This window comes from Dermacentor albipictus, chromosome 1 (genome assembly GCF_038994185.2).
Source record: "Dermacentor albipictus isolate Rhodes 1998 colony chromosome 1, USDA_Dalb.pri_finalv2, whole genome shotgun sequence".
Taxonomy (NCBI): Eukaryota; Metazoa; Arthropoda; class Arachnida; order Ixodida; family Ixodidae; genus Dermacentor; species Dermacentor albipictus.
The window spans coordinates 216,060,117-216,079,189 of NC_091821.1; the positions used below are offsets into that span (position 1 = coordinate 216,060,117).

The 19,073-nt window shown below is 46.2% G+C and overlaps 1 long non-coding RNA gene across 1 annotated transcript in view; it reads left to right on the forward strand.

The window, feature by feature from the left end:
- The window catches only part of LOC139054199 (uncharacterized), a 125,445-nt gene that overhangs the window by 96,069 nt on the left and 10,303 nt on the right, over positions 1-19,073 (forward strand). Inside the window, exon 2 of the long non-coding RNA XR_011511072.1 lies at positions 13,126-13,395. This is a non-coding gene — a long non-coding RNA (uncharacterized lncRNA). The remainder of the gene's footprint in view (positions 1-13,125; positions 13,396-19,073) is intronic.

Here is a 19,073-nt window from a genome sequence, read left to right on the forward strand (position 1 = left end):
GGCGATTCGCGCGTATACATATATATATTTCTAGGTAAGTGGAAAACGTGAAATAATGCTACGCTGAGGCGACTGCGTGGCGGTATGGGTGCATCGCACCATCGGTCCAACTGCCGCAGACTACTGCAGCTTTCTGCGACGCCGCCGATGCGGCGCAAGAAGTTGTCCGTCGCCCAGAACAAAGCCGTCTGGAGCGCAGCGCATCCGCGGCGTTTTTGTCGGCCGCGAGCCGCGCAGCAGCAGCAGCAGCAGCAAGCGGGGCGACAAACGATTCCTGAGGGGGGGCGACCGCTCGCGATTCATTCATCTTGAGCGCGTGCCCCCATCTGTCTCGGCGCCTCTCTCCCGCCGCGGAGTGCATCCCGCCAGGAGAGCCGCCGAGCATCAGGCGGCGGCGGCGGCGCGGGCCGCTCTAATCGCGCGCCTGTGTTTCCAGCGGCGGACGCGACGGCTGACCAATTTGTTGGGCCCATCCGTCGGGGAAGGCGTATTAGTGTCAGGGGAACACCCGCTGCACCCGAGATTAATGAGAAACCGATAGGCCGGCCACCGCTGGTCCACTGCGCAATCGATGCGTTCGGCGGACGCGCCAAGGCTGCGCTCCTCCGAGAACTTCCCACGGACACCACCACCACCACCTCAGGTTTCTCCCCCCAACGGCAGCCTCCGTTTCGAGCTCCGTAGGTGGAAAAATTCAAGTCGCACGGTGTATGGCGCCTTGGCCTGCAACAAGCGGGAGGCCCCGAGCTCTGTTTGCTGCTGGCTCCTGGCCCAAGTACTTAGCTGGCCGCGGGAGGAGGGGCGACTTTCTCCTACGTGCAGCCATTGCCACGTGGCGCACTGTATGTCACTTTGAGTATGCTGCTCGTAAATTAGGCACTGGCTAGGATTCATGACAAAAAAAAAATGTCATGGGTTTTTGTTAGTGTCGCTTCGTATTTTAATAAGTACGAAGCCCAGACCACACGTATGCTTGCCGACGCGCGCAAGCTCGCATCTGCGCTCCTTGCGCCTGCCGTGTCTCGCGAGGAATGGCGGTTTGCATCTACAAGAGACGCATGACAGCGTGCGCTGATTGGGCTCACTCACTCATAGATGCCTCGGTAGAGGCGACTTTGTATTTTGTTATTGACAGCGTTTCAAAACTATTCAATAAATATAAACGTAATTGTTATATTCTTTAGACATGTTAGATCAGCACAAAAATGAAGGAAAAATCACTTTGTCGCATGATATAGATCTGTCTCACCGAGTTGATTGTACCGTGCCGCAGCTGCGTAGCCAGGCGCGCCGACGCGAGCCAGCCCGAGCGCGCGATAAGAGAGCAGCTGTTCACCGGTATCGCTCCGCGTGTCGACGCGTACGAGCTGTGCCGTGCAGTCTGCGCATGCGTGGACGCGTGGACGCGAGCATGCGCGCGTCCGCAAGCGTACCGTATGGTCTAGGCTTTATCGTTACATTAGACAGTAACAAGCAGTTCTTGCTGGCTTCTCCAACTCTCTTCCGGTCGGTAAAAAGCAAAGAAAGAAAAAGGCAGCAACAGAAATGTTTCTAACACCCTCATTTTCTAACCTTCGAAAGAGAGCCTTTCGTTTTAAAAAGCCGACTAAAAATCGTTTTTAGGCGAGTGTGTCCGTTAGTAATACCGAAGTTTTAGAATTTTACTCTCACTGTTTTCTTCCTTTTTTTTTTGCTACATTGTTAGTATGAAACCACAGGCATTATTTAAGCGCTCTCTCACTTGTAGTTCAGGCCCTGCTGCTCACGTTTACGAGGTAAATCATTGCGAAGTCTGAGTGAGGGATAAATCTTCTTGACACACAGCTAAACAGACAAGACCTCTAAATTTTCTTAAACAACACCTCGTCGTTGCTCGCTGTCTCTCGCAGGAATGGCAAGGCATAGTTGGCACGCCGCTCCAAAAGAAAACCCTTAACGACTAAAAAAAAGTGCCAGGACTCGGGAGGCTTAGCCAACGGCGGCTGTGGGGGCGGCGTCTTGGAGCTGAGGAGCAGGCGCCTCTGTCAAGACGTCGCACATGCCAAGATGGCGCGCTCTCTCAGCCATTAACACACAGTGTCTCACTTCCGGGTCAGGATGTATGGAGGAACAGTACGATCCAACCTTCGGCCAAGTGATAAGATCGCGTCTGGCAATGCGTGTCCCGCCTCGTAGTCATCCAACTCAGGCGTTGACCGTCATGGCTACTCACGTGGCGGCGATTTAAAAGAAGCTGAAGTGTTGTTTTATAGCCGACCCAACATATATTACCACTTCGCAAACTATCCTAATTGTTTTGAACGGGCATGAGAGTCTATGGAATAGATCGCCGATGAGCGCATTCTGGAAGGTCCACTGGAGACGCGAGTTCTGGGCAGCAGTGCGTTCGCGATGAAAACCTGAACGAACAACTGAGATGAGACATGATACAGTTTGCAAAAGAGCTCTTTATTCCGTTATCTTTCATTGGTCTTTTTTTTTTGTTCCCTTTCTTGCCCGTTCTTATCATTTTTATACATAAACTCATCTTCATTAGGCTATCTTCGATGACTTTCTTAAGTGACTCCTACATTTCTCCGCTTTAAGCCAACCTCTTCTCCCCGCCCTTCAAAGCTGTATTGAACGCTTTCTCGACGGTGTAAACTTACTCGTCGCGTGGCCAAATGAAGGTCTTCAATAGCAGCCATTACGGCATGTTAAAGAACTCCAGGCAGTCAAAATTAATCCGGAGACCCCCACTATGGCGGTACTCATAATCAAATCCTGGTTGTGGCACGTAAAACGCCAGGATTTGTTTTAATTTACGCAGTCATTATGACGGTAAATTCCAAAAAAGCTTTACGAACTATAGCTCACAGAGAGTACGACTTCGCTCTCGTAGGACATTATTGTAAATTCTGCTCTGTGAAGCACGCTGACTTTACTTCACGAAGTGGCGAAGTTTCTTTCTTCCGTCACGAACATGCGAGAGAGGAGGTCGCTCGAACTTCCAGAAAACAAACACGGAAGTAAAAAGAAATGTCAATCTAACCGTTAAAATCTGAGTCGAAGTTAGCCTCTCTTTTTTGTGAACTCCGCGCCAAAGTTTCGTTTTCTCAGGCTCTGGAAAAACGCAACTTTCTGCGCGCAATTTTGGGATAAAGCAATGAAAAAAAAGTAATCAAAAGAAAGCTGACAGAACCGCGAAGCTATGTATCTTCTCCTCTCAATTTCTTCCCTGGGATTTCGTTCGGCCGGGCGTTGGAAATATTGCTTCTCTTTTTTTGAACGGGTCATCTATTTTGAATGCAAAGGAAGAGAAACAAAGCACACGCCATTCGAACAGCCGGAGCGGACGAAATTAAGAGCAAGGGAGGGAGTTTGGGTTGGTGTCGGAAGACAAGGAGCAAGGCTGCGCTTCGAGGCGGTGGAAGTATACGCTCCCCGGAAAAAAAAAAGAAGCTTTGTGCCCTTCTTTTTAGTTTTCTTGTTTGTTTGTTCGCACCATCAGTGCGCGGCGGTCGTTGTTGTAGCGCGGAGGGAAGCGAGGTGGATGGTCCAAAGCTGACGGGAGAGGAAAAAAACAAAACAAAAAAAAGCTGGCCGCCACCCAGACCGTTCGCTTTGAAACAAGTCAAACGGGTCGTCCCTTAAGTTTTCCACGGCTACTACTCGGTGGCTGTGAGATCGCTTTACACTCGGCGAGAAGAATTCCGAAGTCACGGCAAGCGAGGAAAAAAAAAAAAGCGAAGGGCGCAAGTAGCGACGGGAGCGCGCGCGCGGAAGAAGGACGGAAGGAATCGAGGTGGCGAGAAGGGAAGAGGCGACACAGCGAGGGCGCAGTTTAGAAACGGGCGAAAGGGGGCGGGCGTGTGCCAGCGAAGAAATACGTGAAAGTATTTAGACGCGTGGGGGCGAGAGAAATTTATACTTCTCGTAAAAATCAGGGAGACGTGACCAGAGTTTGTCGAACGGAAGCACGCCGCCGGTCCAGGAGCGCGCTGCCGGGCCTCGCGCGCTGCCACGGGGTCCTCCGGCTGCCGCCCCGAGTCCGGGCCCCGCGGGTGCCGGGACCACGGCTCAGCAGCTCCGAGCGTGAAAGGCGCGGAGGCCGAAAATGGCTTTGATTGAATTATACGAAAGGCACTGTATGCCGCCCGAGACGGTGGCGCAACCAGGGGCGAGAGAGAATCGTCGAGGTAACGATAACAACAACAACAAAAAAGTGTCACGAGAATAATAACGATAAAGCAGACGGCCGTAAGTTTTCAAGGCAGCTACTTTCCTTCAGTCTTGTGACCCAGAAGTGCACACTGAGGTCTTGGCTAGAGTGAGGAGTCAATTTAGGGCCGACGCCCACGGCCTAAAATGAACCTAGGTGACAGTAAGCACACCCTGTTTACTTGCACGTTGGAGCAAGGTCATTTATTCTTATTTCTTTACTTGAACAGACTCCAGCCCACGTAGGACTATTGCAGGAGTGGGTATAAGCCTAAAGTAAAAAAGAAGTAAACATGTTAATAGAAACGCAAATAGAAATTATACAAAAAATATACAAGTGTTATTACGCTGCATTGCCAGCTAGTGCGGCGAAAAAATTCATTTGATGGAAGGGAACGTATATTTCCAGGTAAATAATTTCATAAGTCTATAGTACGTGGGAAAAAGAAACTTCAAATGTGTTATTACGAGCGAAAACCTGTTCCAGGTTAAGTTCATGAAAATTGCGTGTTGAAGACTGTTTAGCAACCTATAGGTATTCGCTATTTCAAAGCCGACATGAAGAGTTAATTATATTGTAGATATATTTCGGTGAGTCAATTTCACGGCGGACAGAGAGTGGTGATGAGTTTAACGAAGGAAGAGCAGGTGAAGGTGAGAAGTACCTATCGTATCTGCGGCACATAATAAGAAGCCAACAAACACTGACACCAAGGATAACACAGGAGAAATTACTCGTGCTTAATAAATTAAATAAAGAAATTATAAATTAATGGAAATGAACGTGGATGAAGAGACAACTTGCCGCAGGTGGGGAACGATTCGACAACCTTAGCATGGTTGTTGAATCGTTCCCTACCTCCGGCAAGGGGTTTTAGTTTTTCCTTTAAAACATTGAGTCGATCTGGTTGCCTTAATCGAGTTATAAAGAAATGTCATGCGTGAATTCTGTCAATTGAGTTACGTACTATATCCACGCCGAAAATAATCTTGAACACCATTTAATAGCTTGTTAGATTCTAGAAATTGAATTATGTGTGCGTGGACAATGTTTTCAAGCATTTTACAAGAGTTGGGCGTTAGCCCAATTGGTCTGTAGTGGCTGAGTATATGCATGTCACCAGATTTATAGAGAGGCAGTACTTTTCACTAGTTTCCAAGAAGAGCGTACAACACCACTGGACACAGATTTTTTGAAAAACAATTGATAGATATTTAGCAGTCTATGGATAATATTGCACTCAGAATAAGTGGGAAATATTATCGAAGCCAGACGAATTTTTGGTGCCTAACTCAAGGAGAAGGTTAAGTATACTTTTGTTGATATTGAGACGTCAGTAATGGCACAACAGACGCACGGAGTGGTGCTTGTTCTTGAAGCTTTAGTATCCTTTAGTATAAGAACGTGTTCAATACGGGAATGATGCCCGCACGAATCTTTCTTTGTTTATAACATTCTATAGATAGGGTTTAACGAAGCTTTCTGATTTGTTTTTCCAAGCACGGCGAACAAGTATACCTCTGAAACGTAGACGCGCCCACGTGCCGTTAAATATGAAGGGAGGCAGCCAAGAGAGCAATACTGCGATTGCAGCTTCTGAGGGTCAGCGGGCAGCACTCAATGGAAACCAAATTGTGGAATGTGAAGAAAAGAAAAAAAAATACGGTAGCTCAGCAGTCCCAAATCATTTACTGCGCTAAGCATCTCCATTGCTATGCAACCCCTCAAACTACCTAACAACCCCAGGCATACAACCGTCCATAAGCAATGCTCAAGATTGATCTTCGCTGAACACTAACGCGCATTGTTGTCCCTTTGTGTCCCTACAAGCGAGGAAATTAATACTTAGTGTAGTTTCGTTTCCGAAGCTTCGAGCATGTGTTATAAAGAGCCGTGATGACACAAGCAACCGTGATCTTACACGAATATCCCGATACCTAACTTATAACTGCATAGCGCAGTAAAATATTCGAAACAGCCGCCACTAAGGTTGACGACCTTGGTCAAACAGAACAAAACTTGTTAATCAGCTTCACAATTAGGTGTGCTAGGATAGTGATGCTCTGTTTTTTTAATCGAACGGAAATTTTGATTATTAAAAGAAAGTTGTTTCAGGGACTATCAAATCGAATACGAAGCGAGTTTTTTTTTTCTTCTAGGAGTGGAAAAATGAACACAAAGATGTGGCAAAAAATATTTAATTCCTTCAATACACGCGATGCCATGTGACAGTTCGTTCAAATAGACAATTTGTAAATAGGCAAAAAGCGAAATGCCTTACAATTCCTGGTGGCCTCATGTAGTGTACATATAGGTTGAGGAAAATGTGACCCACTGAGACGCTAGTCAAATTGTTCGGTGTCGCCTACGCCGCCGACGTTGCTACCCACTGTCTCCTAAGCAGACTGCAGCTGTTGTGAAGGAGACATCTGCATAGTCCGTATTCCATCCCTCTCCAGCACCGCTCGAATCCGAAGTTGAGGGCACGTCGGAGATAAGCCGGCAAGCCTGACTATTCAGACGAATTGCTTGCACAGATTTCCAAGGAGTCGCAGTGTGCTACCCCTCTGACACGCACTACATTTACTGATAAGGCACCAGTTGCAGATAGACGAGTGATAGCCTTCTTGTGCTCATTATGGAGCGTTATCCGTGCACTCTTAAACAACCAACACACTGCGACTCCTGAAAGTTCAATACATATTCCAGATGCACTTATTGCAATGAGTGTATCCTTTGGCTAGGGGAATGCTTCGCAAGCCATCATTTCGTGCACAGAAGATTTAAAATCGGCCGCACCGATTGTCAGCGCAGAAGATGGTGCGCTCCTTTCGGGCATCTGCATGCGCGAACGACTACACACTTCAGCGCGCTCTTGATTTCGAGCACATGCTGTTCTTCCCTTGGTGGTGTTGTACTCTCTGTCTTCTTTTATCTTCCCTTTCTCTGTTCCCGAAGCGCAGGGTAGCAAACCGGATGTTGTTATATGGTTAACAATCCTGCCTTTCTCTTTATTCTCTCTCTCTGTGTCTTTTGAAGCAACCAACAGAGCATCTTATAATTATTTTGTTTGCTTCGGGCAGGCTCCAATATGTACTGTGATTCCGTATGATCGCCCATAATAATATATTCGTAGAAATTGAATATAGAATGATCGAGTTCAATGCTTCCATACCAAACACCGCTATCCGAGCTTTGTTCGGAATTTCGGATACTCTAACACGACAATGAGAAATTGCCTCGATCACGACAGCACAGATCACCCCAACAAAGAAAGGAGAAAGAATAAAATAAAATGTCATTAAATGGCGCTTCTATTGAAAAAAACAACAACGTTTCGTTCTGTATAAAGGCTCAGAAGAACGAGTTCTGGCTAATCCTGACGGTCAGCGAGATAATGAAGAATACAGTGAAGAGTTAGAAAGAAAAAAAAATAGAAATCGCTCCTTGCCCGCAAGAGGATCCAACATCAGGAAATGGTACACGTTACCTGCCGTGGCATCAAGCTTAAGTCCATACGTGCCGTGGTGGTTCAGTGGCTATGGCACTTTGCAACTGAGCACGTGCAAGTTCGCGTGCTTTTAGTGAGAGCGTCGGTTTTCCTAGATGACTCGTAGATGAGGGCGTGTTTTGGTGAAAACTGGAATTATGTCTGCGTGTGGTAGGGTACCACGCTTTGCATTAATTGTCGGCGGTTACTTGATTTCTTTCCGTTTCTCAATACGCTTAACTACGCATTCACGTCACCAACTCCAACGTTTGCTTCTTCCGTTTCGTATTCTTCTTCTCGCTCCCTCCCCCCTTTCTTTCTCCCTCGAGACACGCACGCACACACGCCACACAACGGAAGCAAATGCCTAGGATAAGAATGCATGCAAAAATAACTCGCGAAAGAACTGCCACCATAGATCAGCGGCAGCTGCGTGAAGCCCACAGGCCTGTGCGGTGGAGGGCGCGATCGGTGCCCAGGAAGCGGCGGGCCGACATCGCCGGAGAGAGCCCCGGCGCCGTGACGCACGGCCGTCGTAGGCGTCCTCCGGATGGCCGCCGTATTTAAAGCCCTCCCCCGGCGATTCCAGATTCAATTGAGCAGAAACAAGGCCGGGGTGAGGCTGCGGGGTCGAGAGCCAGCCGCACGCGGGCACGCGGCGACAATTCGAAGCAACGCGCGCGCCGCGAACGGCGCCCAGGTCGAGACAAAAAAAAAGGGGAGCGCGCCTCAACCGGGCCCCAGGCCTTCATTGAGTGCGGCGCAACGGCTCGGGTAAGGGTTCGGCCAGCAGTAACTAGCGGCGACTGCGCTATAAAATCTACATGGCCCCCTACGAACGCTTTCTCCGACAGGAAGTTGCGCAGGGGCTAGGCTTCACCGTGAAATAGCGCTGGAGCTTAAACTCCTTTGGGCGGAAAATTCACGGCGCTCTCGGAAGAGCTTCGCGCGTCTTGCGGTAGCTGCGAGGCGTGCTGCGACTGCGCGTAAGAAAAAGCGGGAATGTAAAGCAGGTGCTGGGGGGTGCGAAGGAAAGAAACGCTCCTCGCGGCTACTTGTGGCTGCAGGTTTCCCAAGCGGTGTGGCGTGCAGTATCCCTGCAGTGCGCCATCGCGCAGACTTGCAAGGAAGGAAGGGGTGTGAGGCAGTAAGCAAGCGTTATGCATGGGAAAAAGAATGACAACACTGAATGACACTGTAAAATATGGGGAACGTCAGTAGCTATCGAAAGTGTCATGCTGCTTACTCCCTATATATATATATATATATATATATATATATATATATATATATATATATATATATATATATATATATATATATATATATATATATATATATATATATATATATATATATATATGCAGCAGCGTTAGCAAGACGACCTCAGCTTTTGAGAGGAAACACAGATAGCGAATAACTAAAAAGGTAGCAAACCGATCCCTGCTTTCATTAAGGGGGCACAGGCCGTACTCTTGCAGCCCTGCTGATAGTGCGTGTGATCAGAACGCTGGCCTGTGTCGCCTTCATTTTCTCGACGACGGCACGACACGCCAGGAAGTTTTTCGCCGCAGCCGTTCTTTCATACGCGCCTCCCGGCCGCTGCTGGGCCGATCGCCGGTGGCCCGCGAGTGATCGGGATTAGCGCCGAGCTCGCTGCATCGCAACGAAGTGGCCCCAAATGGGCGCCTCCTTCCGCGCGCGATGGATACGGCTGCAAAGTGTCCGGAGCATTCTTTCACGCCCCGAGTGACAGCGACGATGCCGCCTGCCCCGAAGAATCTTAATGTCGCTTTTCGGCGGCTATGAACGAGCGACGCGACACCTCCCTTCGCGACGCCTCCGGCCGGATCATCGCACACACTTCACCCACCCCGCGGCGAGGGAGAAGAATGGCACCCGTGAAGTGAGGGGACAAGTCAACAGCGCCGGAGGTGAAGGCGCCCACGGACCCGTGCACACTTGACGAGCCGACGACGTCCACGCTGAGGTCTCTCTCTCCTCGGCCGACGGCACGGGGCCCGGCGATGCGTTATGACGCCCCCCTCCTCCTCCTCTACGGGTGACGTCGTGAGCGCGACGCGGATCGGACGACGGGCGTCGGCCACCATGCAGACGCGTTGGCGGAACCGAAGCAGGCTCGATCGCCGGGTCACGGCCTGTATGGGTGCTGTGCGGGCCTCTCGGGTTGGAAGACGCCAGGAAGGACTGCCGGCGATGAACAGTGCGCGAGTCCAGCTGTTCCCCGGAATTTTGCAGGCACCTAGTTTGCAGGCGAACTTGTCGGATGAACCGATCTACTGAAATATCTGCAACTCCCAAGACGAAAAATATGAATAAAGAGAGAATAAGAATGCGCCGGTTGGTGCCCTTCTTTCGCGTGATCGGGGACTTTGCCGCAACGATCTTTCTGCATCTTGTCAAACACTGTAGGTGTAATTTGATGGAGCAGGTAATACAAAGACGACCATCAACGGGATTATCCTTCTCTGGATGTAAAAGGACAGTGTTAAAGGGATATATATAAAAGAAACTAGTTTAGTGGCTCTGCACAACGATTTGGGTTGAACGTATACGCCATAAAGCCCACTGGTTCAGCCATATTTCATACGCCACTCTTGTCACTGCGCTCAAATATTAGTCAAATAGCAGACTAATTAGAGCGCTATACTAAGGCTCAGCATAACAAAGGAACCTACAAAGGCAATAACAGAATAAAACCAGTTCACTTAACATTTGGACGCGTCTACGCAATTCAGGTGCTTACATATGGGGCCCTAACTTCGAGGATAAAAATAAGCTTGAGTGGAAAATAAGGACCACACAACGAGCAGTGGAACAAAAATGATAGGCGCAACGTTAAAAGATAGGAGGACAACGGTGTGCATTGGAGAACAAACGAGGCCAGCCGACATTCTAGTTGCAATTAACAGAAAGAAATCGGGTTGGACAGGCCATTTAATTAATACTATGGCAGATAGCTGCTGGTCAACTGGAGTTACGGAGTGGATGCCAAGGGATGGGGAGCGCACTCGAGGACGGCAGAAGGGGTGTGATGAAACAAGAAATTTGCAGGCGAAAGATGGGGTCAGCTAGCTTAATACAGGGGTCATTGGAGATCAATGGGAGAGGCCTTCGTCCTGCAGTGGACATAAAATTGGGCGATGATGGGGATCACACCATTCAGAAACACGTTGCAAAACTCACGACAGTGTACATCCCGTTTTGCTTGCCGCTGCAATCGGTCCCAGATGCATTGCTGGATCACGCGCGCACGAAACGAGCACTGCAAGAAAATTCAGTGGCGATTTAGCGGTAAATGCGAGAGAAATGCGTTAGAATTACGTAGCGCGTCCTTCAGGTCCCGGTTGCACATTAATCTAAGTTCAGAAGCAATTTTGCATAGCACCCGTGATAGGGATGCAGCCGGCCAACGATGCCCGAAGTCGAACCAACAACATCTTGCTGAGCAGCATAACGCCATAACCATTGACCCACCGGGGCGACGCTGGCAAGTTAATTTGCACACTGCTTCCACCCTTTGATGTTCATTACTAGGCACCGGAACATTAGGCAAAAAAACATTTTTTTTTCTTACGTCCTTATCGTGCTTATTTAATATATCGGTACGTATAAATACCTTTTCCTGCATAGGAGTCCAAAATCAAGAAAGGGGCTGACGGATGGAATAGCACACTGTGGTATGAAGTTTGTACACCGGGATAAGGTGCCTCAGAAAGGCTGGCCAACGTTTCGATAGCAGGACCTATCTTCGTCAAAGGCGGCCTCGTCATCCTCGCCATGTTAGCTTTAAAGGGTCAGTGTAGTGACGTCACGTGCGTTCGTCGTCGGTGGCGGCTGGTTATAAAGGGAGAGACTTCAGAAAAAATGAGCGCTGTCACCCGGCATCTGTGATCGCCGTTCCCAAGACGAGGGGACGAGGGCGGCATAGGCGTATTTACCAGGATGGGGGGCAATGTATGTCATTAGAACACCCCTCCCCCCCTCCCCTACTTTTTTGAAAGCGGTAACTTTCCACTGCACGCTGGAAAGTGCAACAAAACTGCAGCTGAAGCTACATTGTCTTACTTAATAGAGTGGCCACGGAAGTAATGCTTTTCTTTGCTACGTATTCCCTGCTCGGGCAGCGAGGAGTGTCTTTTTCGGGGTGCGCTGCAGCGAACAACGCGCGGGATTCGCCATTTATTATATATATATATATATATATATATATATATATATATATATATATATATATATATATAGACGTTCCACGTCCGCCGCCAAGGTCTGTGAGTGGGGGTGCTGGCTAACACTCCCAGGGTTCTACTAGTACGCATAAATACCCAAGAAAGTGGATGGGGAAACGCCGCCGCGGTAGCTCAATTGGTAGAGCATCGCACGCGACATGCGAAGGTTGTGGGTTCGGTTCCCACCTGCGGCAAGTTGTTTTTTCATCCACTTTAATTTCCATTAATTTATCATTACCTGATTTCATTTATTAAGCACATGCAATTTCCCCTATGTTGTACTTGGTGTCAGTGTTTGTTGGCTTCTCATTATAGACTAATAAATATCGGGTCCCTCGGTTAACCCCCTTTCTTCTCGTTTATTATATATATATATATATATATATATATATATATATATATATATATATATATATATATATATATATATATATATATATATATATATATATATATATATAGAGAGAGAGAGAGAGAGAGAGAGAGAGAGAGAGAGAGAGGTTCGCGTTGCGGAGAAAGCCCGGCGCTGGGCAGTTTCCGCCCTAAGAAATCTCATGATTTTGGCTTCTAGCGCGAAGTGAAACACGGACACAGAAAGGAGCAGACAGGACGAGCGCTCACCGCGCCCCGCATTGGACGCGGTGAGCGTCGAGCAACGCAGCGTTCGGCGCGGCAACGAAATGTGCGCCTGAGCAAGCGACCGCATTCACTAGAGGCGCTTTTGTACCGCTTTGAAGCATCGTATTCGTGGCTCAGTGGTAGCGTCTCCGTCTCACACTCCGGAGACCCTGGTTCGATTCCCACCCAGCCCATCTCGCAAGAGTTGAGCCAACGCCACCTAGAAACAAGCGCAGCTGCTTATATACCGCCGCGACGCCGCGAGCGACGGCGCGAGTTGGAGCCCTGTTTCTCCTCTGTCGTGACGTCACGGTGTCACGTGGTATGGCATGGGGTCAAAGGTCATTGAAGGCGACACCGCCGCGCCTGAGGAGCTGGGTTGAGCTCTCGTAATATGCTTCGCATAAAAGGAAGAAAGAAAACGCTACTGGCTCACTTGTGCTGCTAACAGGTGTCAGATATGGTAAGAAGAAAAAATCATTAGCCATAATGTGTCAAGAAGTAAGTAAGAAGGGGGGCACGACACCGCGACTAGAATGGAGCCCTTACCATGTATATTCTTCCAGGCTGCCATGCTGCTCGGCGTTGCTGTTCCTGCACCGGTAATGAACATGCTTTCCCGCGGGCAAGTCACGGGGGCAGCGCCTCCCCATCACTGGACGCTACCGCCAATTCTGGACCCGGCGCAGCTAACCGGCTGGCAACATCTATGTGATACCGGGACCGGCATCGATAGCAGCAAGGAGCGCGCCCTACATAAGCTGCTGCCCACCGACTGCGCGCTGGGGCACGACACCGCGACTAGAATGGAGCCCTTACCATGTATATTCTTCCAGGTTAGTTACCTTAAACGGTGTTCTTGTCTAAAAACATCGAATCGCTGCCTGTTCGTGGTGTCGTGCCCCTGCGACTTGTCAGACATGCTAGCAAGTGGCAAAAACTATGTGTTCTCTTGCCTCAGACACTTGTTACTAATGCTTTCGGGTGATATTGAGTCCAACCCTGGCCCGGACAATGATGCTGTTTTGGCTACTGTATTAGCAACCGTCCAGAGAATCGAATCCGGACAAGTAGACATTCGCAGCGAGCTTCAGGTTATGAATCAGTGGAGGGCGTCGGTCGACGTTGAACTGAAGCAATTGTCAGCCAGAATTCGGGCCGTTGAAGTAGATATAGTTAACGTAAAAAGCGCCTATGCCTCTGCAGTCCCTCCACCATCCGTACCAGACAGCGTCGCACTACAGCTAAAGAAAATAGAATCGCGCTGCGACGACGCTGAAAACCGGCAACGCCGATCCAATTTACTTTTTTTTGGCATCCCTGATGACCCTGCAGAGACATGGTCGACTTCCGAGAAAAATGTTATCGACTTGTGTTCGGAAATTCTGGGTATTACCATTGTGCCATCCCAGATTGAACGTGCCCACCGCCTTGGACGACATCAGCCAGATAAAAATAGGCCTATCATTGTAAAGTTCATGCACTTTAAAGACAAAGATAACGTTATAGGATTAGGTAAAAAATTTAAGGGCACTGATTATGCTGTTCGGGAGGACTTTTCGCTCCAGACGCGTATCGCCAGGAAAAAGTTGCGTGAGTACGGCAAGGCTTTAAATGTTCCTTTCAAGCTTAATGTTGATAGACTACGCGTGGGCGGCATATTTATTTATTTATTTATTTATTTATTTACCCTAAAGGCCCTGCTTGGGCATTACATAGGGGGGGGAGAACAATTGATATAAAATATAAATGATATACAATATACATTGTAAGTCGACCTTCCTTATATGAAGTAGTACATGCTATACAATCTTTACGTCACTACTAATTTGACAACATCATACGCCAATAATTATTAAATTATACAAACAATAATATGACATCTGAAGAAAGGCAGGAAGAAATGTTAATGTTATTAATTCACGAATGTTTTATTAAGTGCTTGTTTGAATATAATATGGTCAGTTATTTCAGCTATATTACTTGGGAGATGATTCCATTCCGAAATGGCTAAGTGCAGACACGAAAACTGCAATAGGTTAGTACGTGCAAATGGTTGTTCGACCTTAAATTCGTGATCAATTCGTGAGAATTTTCTTTTGGCTGGTAAGATGTGTGCCTGAGAGAATATATTTGGGTTATGAAAAAGCTGGTGGAAGAATGTTAGCCGAGATATCTTTCTTCTAGTCTGCAATGGGATGAGTCCTAGGTCATGTTTTATTTTGGTGATACTTGAATGTTGTGAATAGTTACCCGTAATAAATCGCGCTGCCTTGTTCTGAAAAGATTCTAATTTGTTAATAAGATGCGTTTGGTGTGGGTTCCATATAAATGAGGCATACTCAATCTTTGAACGAAGTACGGTGGTATATGCAAGAAGTTTAGTATCACTATTAGCCTGACGAAGCGTTCGACGAATGAAGCCAAGAGACTTGCATGCAGCGGAAACAATACAACCCACGTGATTATGCCAAGACAAAGTCGGAGAAAGATGAACACCTAGATATTTAAATGATTCTGTAGTTTCTAGAGCCTCACCATTAAGAAAGTATGTGTGTTTCGTAATTTCACTGCAAGTAGTAAATCTCATAAGTTTAGTTTTCGAGGTATTTACGCTCATTTGCCAGTCTGAGCACCATCTTTCAATCTTGTTCAAGTCATTTTGTAACTTATCACAATCACCCTTACATTTTAATGGCCGATACAGAACGCAATCGTCGGCATATAACCGGATTTCTGAGTCTATACCCTGATGAATATCATTTATATAAATTAAAAATAGAGTGGGTCCCAAAACGGAACCTTGAGGCACCCCGGACTGAACAGGTTGAAATGAAGAACGGACATTATTGATTACGACAGCTTGTCGTCTGTTACTTAAATATTCTTGAACCCAGTTTGTTACTTTTTCCTCAACATTAATCAGTTTCATTTTATATATGAGGCGGTTATGAGCCACACGGTCAAATGCTTTAGCAAAATCTATAAATATGGCGTCAGTTTGTGTAAGTTCGTGAAGGTTAAGGTGAATGTCTGTAGTTAGTTCAAGAAGCTGGGATTCACATGATCGGCCTCGTTGAAAACCATGCTGGTTTGCAAAAAGAATGTGGTTGCTAGCCATGTACTGCATGATTTGAGAAGATAATACGTGTTCAAATAGTTTGCATACAACAGACGTAAGGGATATAGGCCTATAGTTTGTTAGCTTGTTTTTGTCGCCAGTTTTATATATTGGTATGACATGTGCCAATTTCCAGTCGTCTGGAATTTCGGCGGTGTCGAGAGACTGTTGAAACAATAGTGTAAGTATTAGAGCAGAATAGTGTTTTGTCATTTTTAGTAGCTTAGTACAAATACCATCAGGACCTGGACTAGAAAACGAAGGTAAACGCTCAATAGCTTTCACAATACCGTCACTTGTCACAGTTATACATTCCATAAATGGAGAACTATCAGATAAATGTCTTGACGTATCTAGGGGCTTTTCGTCACTAAATACACTACAAAAGAATAAATTAAACCGTTCAGCAACATCCATGACATCAATCGCAGCACCAGACTCAGTGTCAAAAACAGGTAACTCCCTTGTAGGTGCGGGAGAAATGACTTTCCAAAATTTTTTGGGATCTGTTTTTAGAAATTGCGAAATATCCTGGTTGAAAAACTTATATTTGGCAGCCTCAATATGGAATGCACATTCTTTAGAAAACGATAAATATTCTGACCTAGCTTCAGCAGATTTTGCGCTTCTTGCCTTTCGAAACAAACGTTTCTTTTTATTCAGATATCGCTTAATGTCGCGAGTAAACCATGGCTTGTCTGCTGCTTCATAGATCCATTTTTTTGGAATGTATTTCTCCCGGAGTCTTAACAACTCGTCACGAAAGCGAATCCAGTTATCTTGCAGCGAACAGTTTTCATACGTTTGCATGAATGACAGGTAAAATTGAAAAAGCTCAGAGTTGAAGCTTTCCGGATCTGCTTTAGAATAGTCATAAATCTTCTTTTTTTGTCGCGGTGTCTTCACGGTCTGCGTTTTAAAGGTACAATGTATGACACGATGGTCACTGATATACTCTAGTACATCCACGGTAGCACGTTCAGGGTGTGTTGTTAGAAGCAGATCAAGAATAGCATTGTTCCGCGTAGGGATTTCGACAAGTTGAGACAACTGAAAATATTCTAAAAGGTCAACAAAATCTGCACAATCGCGTGTCTGGCGCGTGCTAGGGAATTTTAAAGCAGACCACTCTATGCTTGGAAAGTTAAAATCGCCGGCCAAAATTATGGGAGAGTTATTGTATTCGGATTGGATGGAGCCTAATACAGATTGCAGTTCCTCAGAAAAATGTTGTAAAAAGTCAGGTGGCCTATAGCATGCTCCAATAACCAAAGTTACAGCTGGTAAATAGCATGCAACCCAAATAGTTTCAAGAATGCTGTCAGTAGGTATGTGTTTTACCTTTATATGCTTTCTGATGGCTATTACGACACCGCCTCCTTTTCTATCCACACGGTCTTTACGAAAAACAGTGAATGAATTTGAAATTTGTAACTCAGAATTGCTAACTTCAGGAGTTAACCACGTTTCGGTTCCGATTATAACATCTGCATTACAAGCGTGAATCAGGGAAGTAAGCTGATCTTGTTTGTTAAGGATGCTACGAAAGTTGGCGGAAATTATAGAGAATGTAGGTGTATTATGTATATATTATGTGTATGACCCTGCGTCAGACACGGTCATGAAATCACCAAGATAGCTAAACCGTAGGCCGACTTCACGCACTACTCGCAACTCCTGTCAAACTTACACCAAGCAGTCTCGGTTACCTCTTTCTTTATCTGTTTCATTTACAAACATTAGAAGCTTGCTTCCGAAACGTGACCAATTTTGTTCTTTTCTTGACGATAGTAACTCTGATATCGTTGTCCTAACAGAAACTTGGCTTACCCCTGAAATTAATGATACGGAAATATTTCCTGATGACAACTCTTACAATGTTTACCGCCATGATCGTGGAACTAAAAGGGGAGGAGGCGTCCTGCTAGGCATAAAGAAAAAGTTTTCTTCCTTTCTAATTGATTCGAAATCTGATCTCGAAATTGTTTGGTGCGCATGCTCATCATCATCGACTAAGGTACTTATTGGTGTGTGTTATCGACCACCTGACTTTCGCCATTCCTTCGTGGATGAATTTCGCAATAGTATAGCCACAGCTGTGGAGCTATTTCCCTCTGATTACATGTACATTTTTGGAGATTTTAATTATCCCCTTATTGATTGGTCTTCCTTGTTTTCTCCCTGCCGTAATTCTATGGACTTCATTAACTTAGCTTTAGATTTTAATTTATTTCAGGTCATTAACGAACCCACTCGTGGTCAAAATTTGTTAGACTTAATGCTTACCTCTGCTCCTGATACAGTCGGACAAATACTCACCCTCGATGGATTCAGTGATCACAAATTACTACAAATACCTCTTTACATACCTCTTGAAGATGTCAGCTTTACATCCAAGAAAATAAGAAACTATAATAAAGGTAACTATAAAGATATGAATTCCGATCTTGAAATGTTCTTCCGCCAAGAATTTATGCCCTCTTTCTCTGCACGTCCCGTTGATGAAAACTGGACTCTTTTCAAAGATAAAATTTCTTCGCTAATTGACAAGTATGTTCCATTGATTACCATATCTAATAGCAGGACTAACCAATGGTTCAACAAGTACCTTCATAGGCTAAAAAATAGGAAAAAACGCTTATACCAGAAATCCAAGCAAAACCCGACAGCTTGGGTTGAGTACAAAAACTTTTTAAAAACTTATTGCTCTGCTATATCTGCTGCCAAAGATAAATATTACAACCGTGATCTACCCTCACTCCTCAAATCGGACCCAAAAAGGTTTTGGAAAACAATTTCACCGGACAATGGCTCCACTCGCATTTCCCTGCACGGAGCCAACAACGTACCTCTAGCTGACCACGAGTGCCCTGTCGCTTTTAACAATTTTTTTTCATCAGTATTTACGACGGAGGATCAGTCCACTGTACCCCTTATCCCTGAACCCGGCTACCCTTACATGGAACCTATTAACATCACCGTCGGAGGTATATCGCGTCTAATTACAAACCTCAAATTATCTACATCTGCCGGTATTGATAACATTAGCTCCAAAATACTAAAAAACACTGTCTCCGTTTCTAGCCAAATATTACTTCACATATTCCGACAATCATTATCATCCGGTCGCCTCCCTTCTGACTGGAAAATTGCTAAGGTAGTGCCTGTATTTAAGGCGGGAGATAGAAATTCGCCTGGTAACTACCGTCCTATCTCCTTAACTTGCATTTCTTGTAAATTACTTGAGCATATCATCGCTTCTCATGTCTACAGCCACCTTGAGTCAAATAATTTCTTTTTTACTAACCAACATGGCTTCAGGAAAGGGTTTTCATGCGATTCACAGCTATTTGAACTTACAACCGACCTACATTTTAGCATGAATAACAACAA